General features: G+C 42.7%; 1 pseudogene; it reads left to right on the forward strand.

Moving 5' to 3' along the window:
• Nucleotides 1-1,884: 1,884 nt before the first annotated feature.
• Nucleotides 1,885-3,398, forward strand: LOC104862755 (annotated as a pseudogene).
• The last annotated feature ends 5,988 nt before the right edge of the window (nucleotides 3,399-9,386 follow it).

Consider the following 9,386-nt stretch of genomic DNA (forward strand, 5'->3'; position numbering starts at 1 on the left):
CCTTGGGATTTGGCCAGGAACTAGCATTGGAGCCGTAAGTATGTGGACTCTCCCTTGTTAGTGAGTCATAATTAACACTGTTGGTGCCCATTAGCCCTGTTAAAACTTATCTCTCAAAAATTCATCTCTGGGTATATTCTTTAGTGCCTTGAAAACCTATTCCACAGCCCTAGCACACCTGAGTTCTGAATGATACAACTGGTGCACCAGACAAGAGGCCAGAGAAACTCCCATAAATGCTGAGATGATGATTAAAAGGGGGATAAAAACTGAAGGAAGGGCCAGGATGTAGCTCAGTGGTTCCGCCACCTGCCTCACAAGCACAGGTCCCAAGTTCGATCCCAGGTACCAAAAAAAAAAACAAAACCTGAAGGAAGACATCCTGGGATGGTCATCCACCTTCATAGGGGGAGGGGTTGCAGGTATTATGGATGTTTGGGGAGCGCTGCATGAGTATGGGGGTGCTCTGACAATGCTCCTGAAGTTAAGATTATTGTTCGTCAGTGAGCAATAAGATTTAAAGGAAAGGATCTGTTTAAGACTGCAGTGGCCATGCCATGGCACTTGCCCATGGCACCAGTAGCAGAGACTGAGCCTTACCAACTTAGTACAGGAGAACTGGGTTAACCTGTTAAAAAGTGCCAGTGTGTTAGTTACTTTTCCCTTGTTGCTGAGACAAAACACCTGACACCCAAAGTTTTCAGTCCCTATTCGGCTGGCTCCTAGGCAGGGATGGCAAACAGACATCATAGAGGAGAAACAACACGGTGTGCACAAGGGAGCAAATGAAACAAGGGGTAAGCTTTACCCAGTCTTTCTGCCCCTTTTATCCCATCCAGACTGCCAGGGTTAGGGCAGTGCCAAACCACTCACCTGTAGTGGTTTAGTAACCACGTGGTGTTAACCCAGCAGCACACATTCCAGATTCAGCTAGCTCTGACCGAATGAGGCTTTGTGGGGGACATCTAGGCCCAATCCTAACACTTAGAGTGGGTGCCACCAGGAAGACGGAAATGGAGGAAAAATATCCAGGTCACCAAGCTAAATGAATCAAAGTGCCAGTTCCTCAAAAGAATAAACAAAATAGTCAAACCTTTAGTCCAACTTTCCAAAAGAAGGAAAGAAAGACCTGAATCAAAGAATGCAATAAGAAATGAAAAACGTGAAATCACAAGGAACACCACCAAATTCCAGCAGACTACTAATAATGCTATGGATGAGCGAGTTCGAGCAATAGAGATGCGACCCTCTCCTTGCCAGATTCAAGCTCTTCCTTATAGCCAGCAGCCAAGGGTGGCTAGCTCCCAGAAGTTTCCTCAGCAGTGGAAAGCAGTTTGATTTCTCCTTTTAAATCATGCTTTCAGTTGGGGAGAGTTCTGGGGAGAGCAAGCCGGATCTTACAGGAGCAGGACCATGCCAGGTTCGTAGGGGGCACAAGGAAGTTTCACACACACTAGGTGAGCTACAAAACATCCAGCAACTGCAGCAAGTTTACTGCCAAGCAGGAGGTGGGGGTTTGGGGTGCTTTGTTCAGGTGCAAGCACTTTGTTCTAACGCAGGTACCAGCTGGCATCGAGGCGCAAGACGGTCTCGGGCTGGCTGTTACAGTAACTATGGTGAGAACTTGTACTCCAACAATTTGAAGAATCTGAAAGAAAGGGACAGAGTCCTAGACACATGTGAATTACTAAAACTGAACCAAGAAGATAGAAAAGCCCTGAAACATCGAATAGCAGGCAACGAAACTGAAGCAGGAATATATATATATATTTTTTAAATTCTCAACTTGACTTTCGGAAAAGCACATCCGCCCCCCTGCCCGCCCGCGGGTTTCCAGACGTGCGGGAAGGATCCTCGTGGGACTGGTGGCGCCGGCTGCTTGTCATGACGGGTGGGGAAGCAGATGCAGAGTACCGAAGCCCGTGAGCTTCCGGAGACGCCGCAGAACACGCTGGATTGGGCTGGGCAGGAGTTAAGGATATTGATGTTTTACCGTTGCTACTTACGACAGCCAGCTTTATTTTTGGCACCAGGGATCGAACTCGGGTCCTTACGCTTGCGCAGCAGGCGACGGAACCACTGAGCTAAATTCCTGGCCCCAGGAAACCTGGCTTTTACAAGACGATGAAGTTCGTATTTTGATGGCAAACGGAGCTCTTTTCACTACAGACCCGCTGGGAACCTCTCCGGGGCACCTGGCAGCGCAGTATGGCCACTACTCCAGCACACAGGCGCTGCTCCGGGCCGGCGGGAGCGGGGACACCAGGACCAGGGTGGACCGGACGCCATTGCTCAGCGAGTCCTGCTTAAACACGGCGCTGATGACAATGCAAAGGACACATGATGACGGCGTTACACTATCCACAGAGCACAGTCGTCAAGAAGTGGTGACACTTCTGGTGCCGATGTACACACACAAAGCACATTTTGTAAAGCTGCATTTGATATTTCAAAAGACAACGGAAATGAAGATTAGCGGAAATATCACTGATTGCTGTGCAGAACCAAATCAACACCAACCCAGAGAGCCCCGACACTGTGACGATACACGACCGACCCCGCGGTTCATCATGGACCTGGAGGGGTGGTGGACCTAAGGGGTCTGGCATCTTCAGAAAATTCATCCAAGGCAACAGATGAAACGGATGTGTCTGCTGTCCAGTTTGGAAACTCCTCTATGTCAGTATTAGCTACATTAGCTGCCTTACTTCTGCTCCTTTGTCCAATTCGTCAGAAACTGTGGATGGTGCAGTTCAGCAAGTGGTCAGCTCAGGGGTCAGCAGGTCATCACCATTGTTACAGATGGGATCCAGCTTTGCACTCTATTCCCACCAGTGGGATAGGTCAGCCCATCATTGAGAGCATGCCAGGTGGACAGCAAGCGTTAACAGTGCCCCCGACAGACATCGCTGAAGAAACTGTTGTAAGTGAAGAGCCACTAGCTAGGAGGCAATGTATTGAAATAACTGAAAACCGGGTGGAATCTGCAGAAATAGAAGATAAGCTCTTCAGAAACAGCTGGATGAAGCAGATCGGGAAGCACAGAATACTGACAGCAGCTTCTTAAGAAAGGGAAGGAAGCAGAGGCCTACCGACAGAAGCTGGAGGCTATGACCCGTCTTCAAACTAACAAAGAAGCCGTCTGATGAAACAGACACGAGTTTGATTTTGCTCTTGATCAAGAAAGAACGCAGTCTCGAAGTGTATGCAACACAGGTGCAGACGTGGGAGTGCAGGAGGGGAGGCTGCCCTGTGACAACTGGACTGAAGCTATGATCTTGGAATTCCTGCAACATAAAACTTTAGAAGTTGTGAGATGTATTTAAAGCTGAATTCTGTAAATAGTTCGTTTTATTACAGTGCCAAATGAGTTGATAAAGATTGTTGATGAGATCTGAAACCACAATAAACCACTGCTATTGTGAATCCTTTTTGGTTTTAGTATGAATGTCAGCTTCTCAGAAACAGAACAGTTATAAGGGTGATCATTGTTGGTAAATGTTGTGTGGTAATTATGGTGGACGGATGCTGGAATCACTCTTGTAGGTAGAAACTTCTTCATGGAGAGAAGATTTCTCCCAGGAAATCTTTGTACATGTAGCTTTAAGTTGTCACAGATTTTCTGAAAACTTTTTAGAAAGCAAACCTTTTATATTGTTCAATCTCAGCTATACCCAAGTAGATTTACATGTATATGAAGCAAATATTTTTTAAACCTTCTGTTTGTACATATTCTGCATGCTTTATAATTTCAAAATGCATCACTTGCATAGATATTTTTCTCACAAAGATGATGAAATTTAGCAGGAAACCTCCCTTTTATCCTGTAGGTCAATGGAACTAAGTAAGCTGGCAGCTGGTTTTATTGGTTTTCAATGACTTTTTTTTTTTTTTTAAGGTACCGGGTATTGAACTCTGGTCCTTGCGCTTGCAAGGCAGGCCACCAAACGGCTGAGCTAAATCCCCGGCTTGCAGCTGGTTTTATCGGAACAACAATGTTCTTGGAAGGAGCAGCTTATAAGAGAACTTGAATTTGAAAAGTCTGTGATCTATGCTTTTTGGAAAATTTCACTGTTGGGATGTGAAACTGTATTCTGTGCCTTCCATCATGATTTCGGCATGAAAGCACTTTAAGGCACCAGATTTTAGGATGATGGTTTTGGAAAACTCAGTGCATAAGGATTCTACAATATTTCATGGATTTAGCCTCCCCTGCCCAGGAAATGACTCTTACAGAAGAAATTGCTTTTTTTACATAGAATGAGGACTTTTATACAACAGTAATGCTCTGGAGATGTCTAGCAGACCTCTTCCTCTCCCTGTGAAAGCACAGTGCCTTTCTGTAACTTGCTGTTATCACAACATTGTTAAACTCCACCATTTATTAAATTCTGGTAGACTGTTCATTTTTTTTTCTAAAGCGTCAAGCCCTCTTTTCTTACTTTATTTTTTAATATTTTATTGCTTTATGAAAAATTTTAACCCCAAATCCACTCTAGATTTCTTATACTGTGTAAAGAAGCAGTTACCCTTAAAACTGTACTCTAGTGTAAAGAAGCAGTTACCCTTAAAACTGTACCCTAGCCTACTTATATATTTTATGATTTAATATATTTTCCATACTGTAAATAAATAAAACTCTCAGTTTAAAAAAGCCCAGAGCCCAATGTATTCACCACTGAATTCTACAAGCACTTTGGGGCAGATCTGATTCCAGTACTCCTCTTTAATGAAATTGAAAGGGAAGTATTTCCACATTCATCTTGGAAGCTAGCATTACCATGATTCCAAAACCAGACAAGGACCCAGCTAAAAAATGAAAACTACTAAACAAAGAAAACATTGGCACAAAAATCCTCAAGAAGATATTGGCAAACAATGCAAATCATCAAAAATAATCACATACGATGAACACTTAGGCTTCATCCTAGAGATGCAAGGATGGTTTGACATACACAGAATTAAGAAATGTAATACATCACATAAACAGCAAGGACAAGAATCACTTGATCATCTCAAGAGATGTACAGAAAGCCTTTGAAAAACTCCAACATCCATTTATGATTAAAAATCTTGAAGAAGGGCTGGGGATTTAGCTCAGTGGTTCCACCACCTGCCTTGCAAGCGCAAGGACCCGAGTTCAATCCCTGGTACAAAAAAAAAAAAGATGTATAAAAATCGTGAAGAAAATAAATATAGAAGGACTTTATCTCAATCTGTTAAAAGCCAGTTAGGACAAATCTACTGCCAAAACCATATTAAATGGGGAAAAGCTAAAAGCTTTCCCTCTAAAATCAGGAACAGGACAAGGATGTCCACTGTCACTACTCCTGTTCAGTATAGTACTCAAAACATTAGCAAAAGCAATTACACAAGAGAAATTAGAAGGCTCTGTATAGGAAAGAAGTCAAGGCTGGGCATGGTGGCATATGCCTGTAATCCCAGCACTCAGGAGGCTGAGGCAGGAGGATTGCTGTGAGTTTGAGACCAGCCTGAGCTACATAGTGAGTTCCAGGTCAGTCTTAACTACATAGTGAGACCCTGTCTCAAAAAACAAAAAACAAAAAACAAACAAACAAACAAAAAAAAAAGTCAAACAAGTGAGCCAGGCATGGTAGTGCATGTCAGTTACACCAACACTCAGGAGACTGAGGTAGAAGGATCATTGTAATGTTGAGGCCAGCCTGGGCTACACAGTGAGAACTTGTCTCAAAAAATTAAAAACAAAAAAGAAACAAGTAGAAGTAAAGGGGAATCTCTATATTGAAAGAAGCAATGGCAGTAGTACCTCTTTAAGTATGGTAAGGACCCCCACTAGACAATGCAACTTTATCATCATATTTAAAAACAATATCTGTGGTGGCAAAATCAACAGCATGTAAGGGCATGTGCCCTTCCCCTGGAAATGGTGACTGACATGCAGTGCTAATGGATGGCCACATGCACCTAATAATAATAAATAAACCAGTGCACTTGGAAGATATCTTATTTACCAGCTCACATACTTCATCTACAACTCCTACCAGTCGGGACATGGTAAAGGCCAGGAATAAGGTAACACTAGTCCCTGGTGGTTTTTACTCAATTGCTCCTCAAATACCAAGCAGTGACATCAAGTTTCAGACCTAGGCTTTGGCTAAAAACACTGCTGCTTGTCTTAATCTGTTGTTCTCTGTATTGTGGGATTTGGTTGCAGTGCATTTAGTTGTATAACACCTAAAGGACCCTGCAGAAAATGGGTATGATAAGACTTCATAAGGGTTTTGAGGTACTTGGGAAATAGAGTGCGTCATTTCTGAGAAAAGACCAGGACATTTAGTATCAAGTCCCTGAAACACCCTTTTTACGTTCCCAAAGCTTTCCAATCTAAGCAGATAGGGACTGGAATATCTGGATAAGTGTTATCTGAAGGACACTGGAAAATGAGCAATCTAGTGTTACCAGTAGGAGCTGCCTTCCTTCCCATATGCTAAATCAGCCATTCCTTGTAGTGTTGGTCATCCAATAGAACACAGTTGCAGAGCCGATGGTACAGATCAATAATCCTAGCTCCTTGGCAGCCTGGGGCAGAAGGATCACAAGTTCAAGACCAGTCTTGGCAACTTAGCAAGACCTTGTCTAAAAACAAAAACTAAAAAGGACTTAGGAGGTAGCTCAATGGTAAAGCACCACTGAGTTTGATCCCTGGAATAAAAAAAAAAAATGGTATTATTTTCATTAAATCTCAATCCAGTCCTGTGAAGCAAGTACTATCATTGTCCATCTTTTACAAAAAGGAAGACTGAGGCCTGAACCAGGGCACAAATTTGAGTTTCACATCCACATCCAAGCCCCTTTCCCAGACTTTCAGGGATGCCTTCTAGGAGCATGGATCTTCCATCCTATCATATTTATGAGTGCTGTCTTGAGTCCAAAGTGTAGAATGCTAAGTAATTGGGAGAGGTCACTTTGGCCTTCATTTGACTTACACAGAGCCACATATTCTGCTTCAACATGAGCTGTTTCTGTAACTTATATCAAAACAGCCTCATTGTCACTCCTTCCTCAACAGATGTGACCCTTATGTTAGCCCATGTCCCCGACACCAGAAGGGTTAAGTCACCTAAGCAAATTTCATAGAAGACCATCTGACCTTACTCCATGCTTCTAAACTTTCCTTCCCATGATCTTTCTACAACAGCATTAACCTCAGTGTAGCTTAGAAGGGTTCCTTGCTTTTCCCAGGTGTGCACCAAAGCTAGCCTCTCCCTGTATCCAGCCCACACTTTTCCTTGTATGAACAGACACCACTCTGGCTTCTGCATGCAGACCTCCCTTTGTCTTGCCCTCTGGTTTGCAGGGTAAATATTAAACTTCCTTTGACTTGTTCTGTTTTAATAAACTCTTCTACTGACCATATCATCAGCCTCTACAATGCCATTTCACAGAGCGTTGTTTTGTTTTTTGGGTTTTTTTTTTTTTTTTTTTGGTATCGGGGATTGAAATTGTGACTTCTGATCACAGAACTTTCTGATAACCCATGGAAAGAACCTCATTCTGCCCCCATTAACTCCCTGATGAAACCATTGGATCACTGGACTAGGAAGCTGACTCACTGCCACCACTATTTTTGCTGGGTGGCTTTTTCTGTTCACAACTGAGAGTCTCTAACCAGAGTACTCTCTTAAATGTTCTGAAGAAAAATAGATGAGGGGTTCAACTGATAGGACTCTATGGATAAAGGGCTACTTTTCTTGTTTTTTTTCTTGTTTTTTCTTGCTACTTTTCCAGATAATCCACACTCCCAACATGGGTGCCCTCTGCCTCCCCACTCTCCTCTCTGGTATTCACAACTTTCTCCTAATCAGATTTTTTGATCAGAGAAATTTATGGGTGACCAGGCTTCCACCTTTCCAGGAAGTGAATCTCTTCTTTCCCTTACAGCCCATCAGCAGCCAAGTTGTGCATCTCTTCTCCAAGGTCAGTCTAGCTTGACCTAGTTTGACCAACCAGACACTCTAGTCCCAGTGTGGGGTTAGCTCCAAGGTAAAAACAACTTTGATCTTTGCCAGTAGGAGGCTCTCTCAGGGGAAGCCTGTTTAGAGCATGCCTGAGTTCCCTATGAGGAGTGAGAGGTCCCTCTCCCACTAGGGACAATTTTGGGTGGGCATCATTCCTCAGTAGGACCTAACAATGGGTTTCACAACCTCTACCCCTTCCAACTCATCTCTAGGTTGTATTTTGTTAATGATACTTGTGATTGAAGACAGGGCCTTCAAAATGAGCTATATACTACTAGCCCCACTGCCCTTTTTGTTTTTAATTTTGAGACAGGGTCTTGCTAAATCATTACATTGCCCAGGTGTGGCTTAAACTTTCAGTCCTCCTGCCTCAGCCTCCCAGGGTACTGGGATTACTGGTGCACAACACTATGCTCAAAAAGTGTATGATCTTTCCAATGTGTTGTCAAATTGTTCAGAAAAATATTGGGGATTTTGCATTAATGTTCACAATATTGGTCTACAAGTTTTTTTGTTTTAAAAAAGTTTTTTTGTGTGTGTGTTTGTGTTTTTATCTGGTTTTGGTATTAACGTAATGCTGGCTTGATAGAATGTATATAGAAGTATTCCTTCCTTTTCTATTACATGGAAAAATTTAAGGAGCATTGGTGTTAGTTCTGTAAAGGTCTTATAAAATTTGGCAGTGCATCATTTGGGTCCTGAGGTTTTCTTAGTTGGTTGAGACTTTATCACTGCATCAATCTCATTGCTTGCTATTGATCTGTTTAGATTTTTATATCTTCTTGGTTCAATTTTGGTAGGTTGTGTCTAGGAATTTACCCATTTGCCGGGAGCTGATCAGACCCTCAGCTAACTGTGAGGTGGGAACAATGGTGAATAAAAAGAAACAGAAGGTGAAGGGAGGACAGGTGCTGGGGAAAAATGAGAACCAAGATCTGTCATGTAAAGGTACAAGATCCCAATGATGAATGTAACTGTACTGTATACTTAAAAAGTACCAATAAACTCAATAAAAAAGAAAAATAAATAAATAAAAAGATCCAAGATTCAAGATCCAAGGGGGACCGGGAGGAGCCTGCCTTCAGTGGACAGAGCCAACAATCTCCATGGTTGACATGCTTTTCTTAGCCAGTAAGAGGCATGGGGAAAGGGGTCCTGCATCATGCATGGAAAAATAATGTTTGAAAAGATATTTTCAAAAATAGGGAACAGGTTAAACTTTTACAAGAGGAGAGTGTGAAAGAGAACAGGTTCTTCCCTATAATCAGATGCCTGCCCAAGCTAAGATGGAACTAGGATTTTTTTTTTTTTTTTTGTAATGGGAATTGAACTCAGGCCCTTGTGCTTGTAAGGCAGGCAGTGGAACCACTGAGCTAAATCCCTGGC

Source organism: Fukomys damarensis, unplaced genomic scaffold (assembly GCF_012274545.1).
Source record: "Fukomys damarensis isolate Sample0158 unplaced genomic scaffold, DMR_v1.0_HiC HiC_scaffold_17, whole genome shotgun sequence".
In the NCBI taxonomy this organism is placed as follows: Eukaryota; Metazoa; Chordata; class Mammalia; order Rodentia; family Bathyergidae; genus Fukomys; species Fukomys damarensis.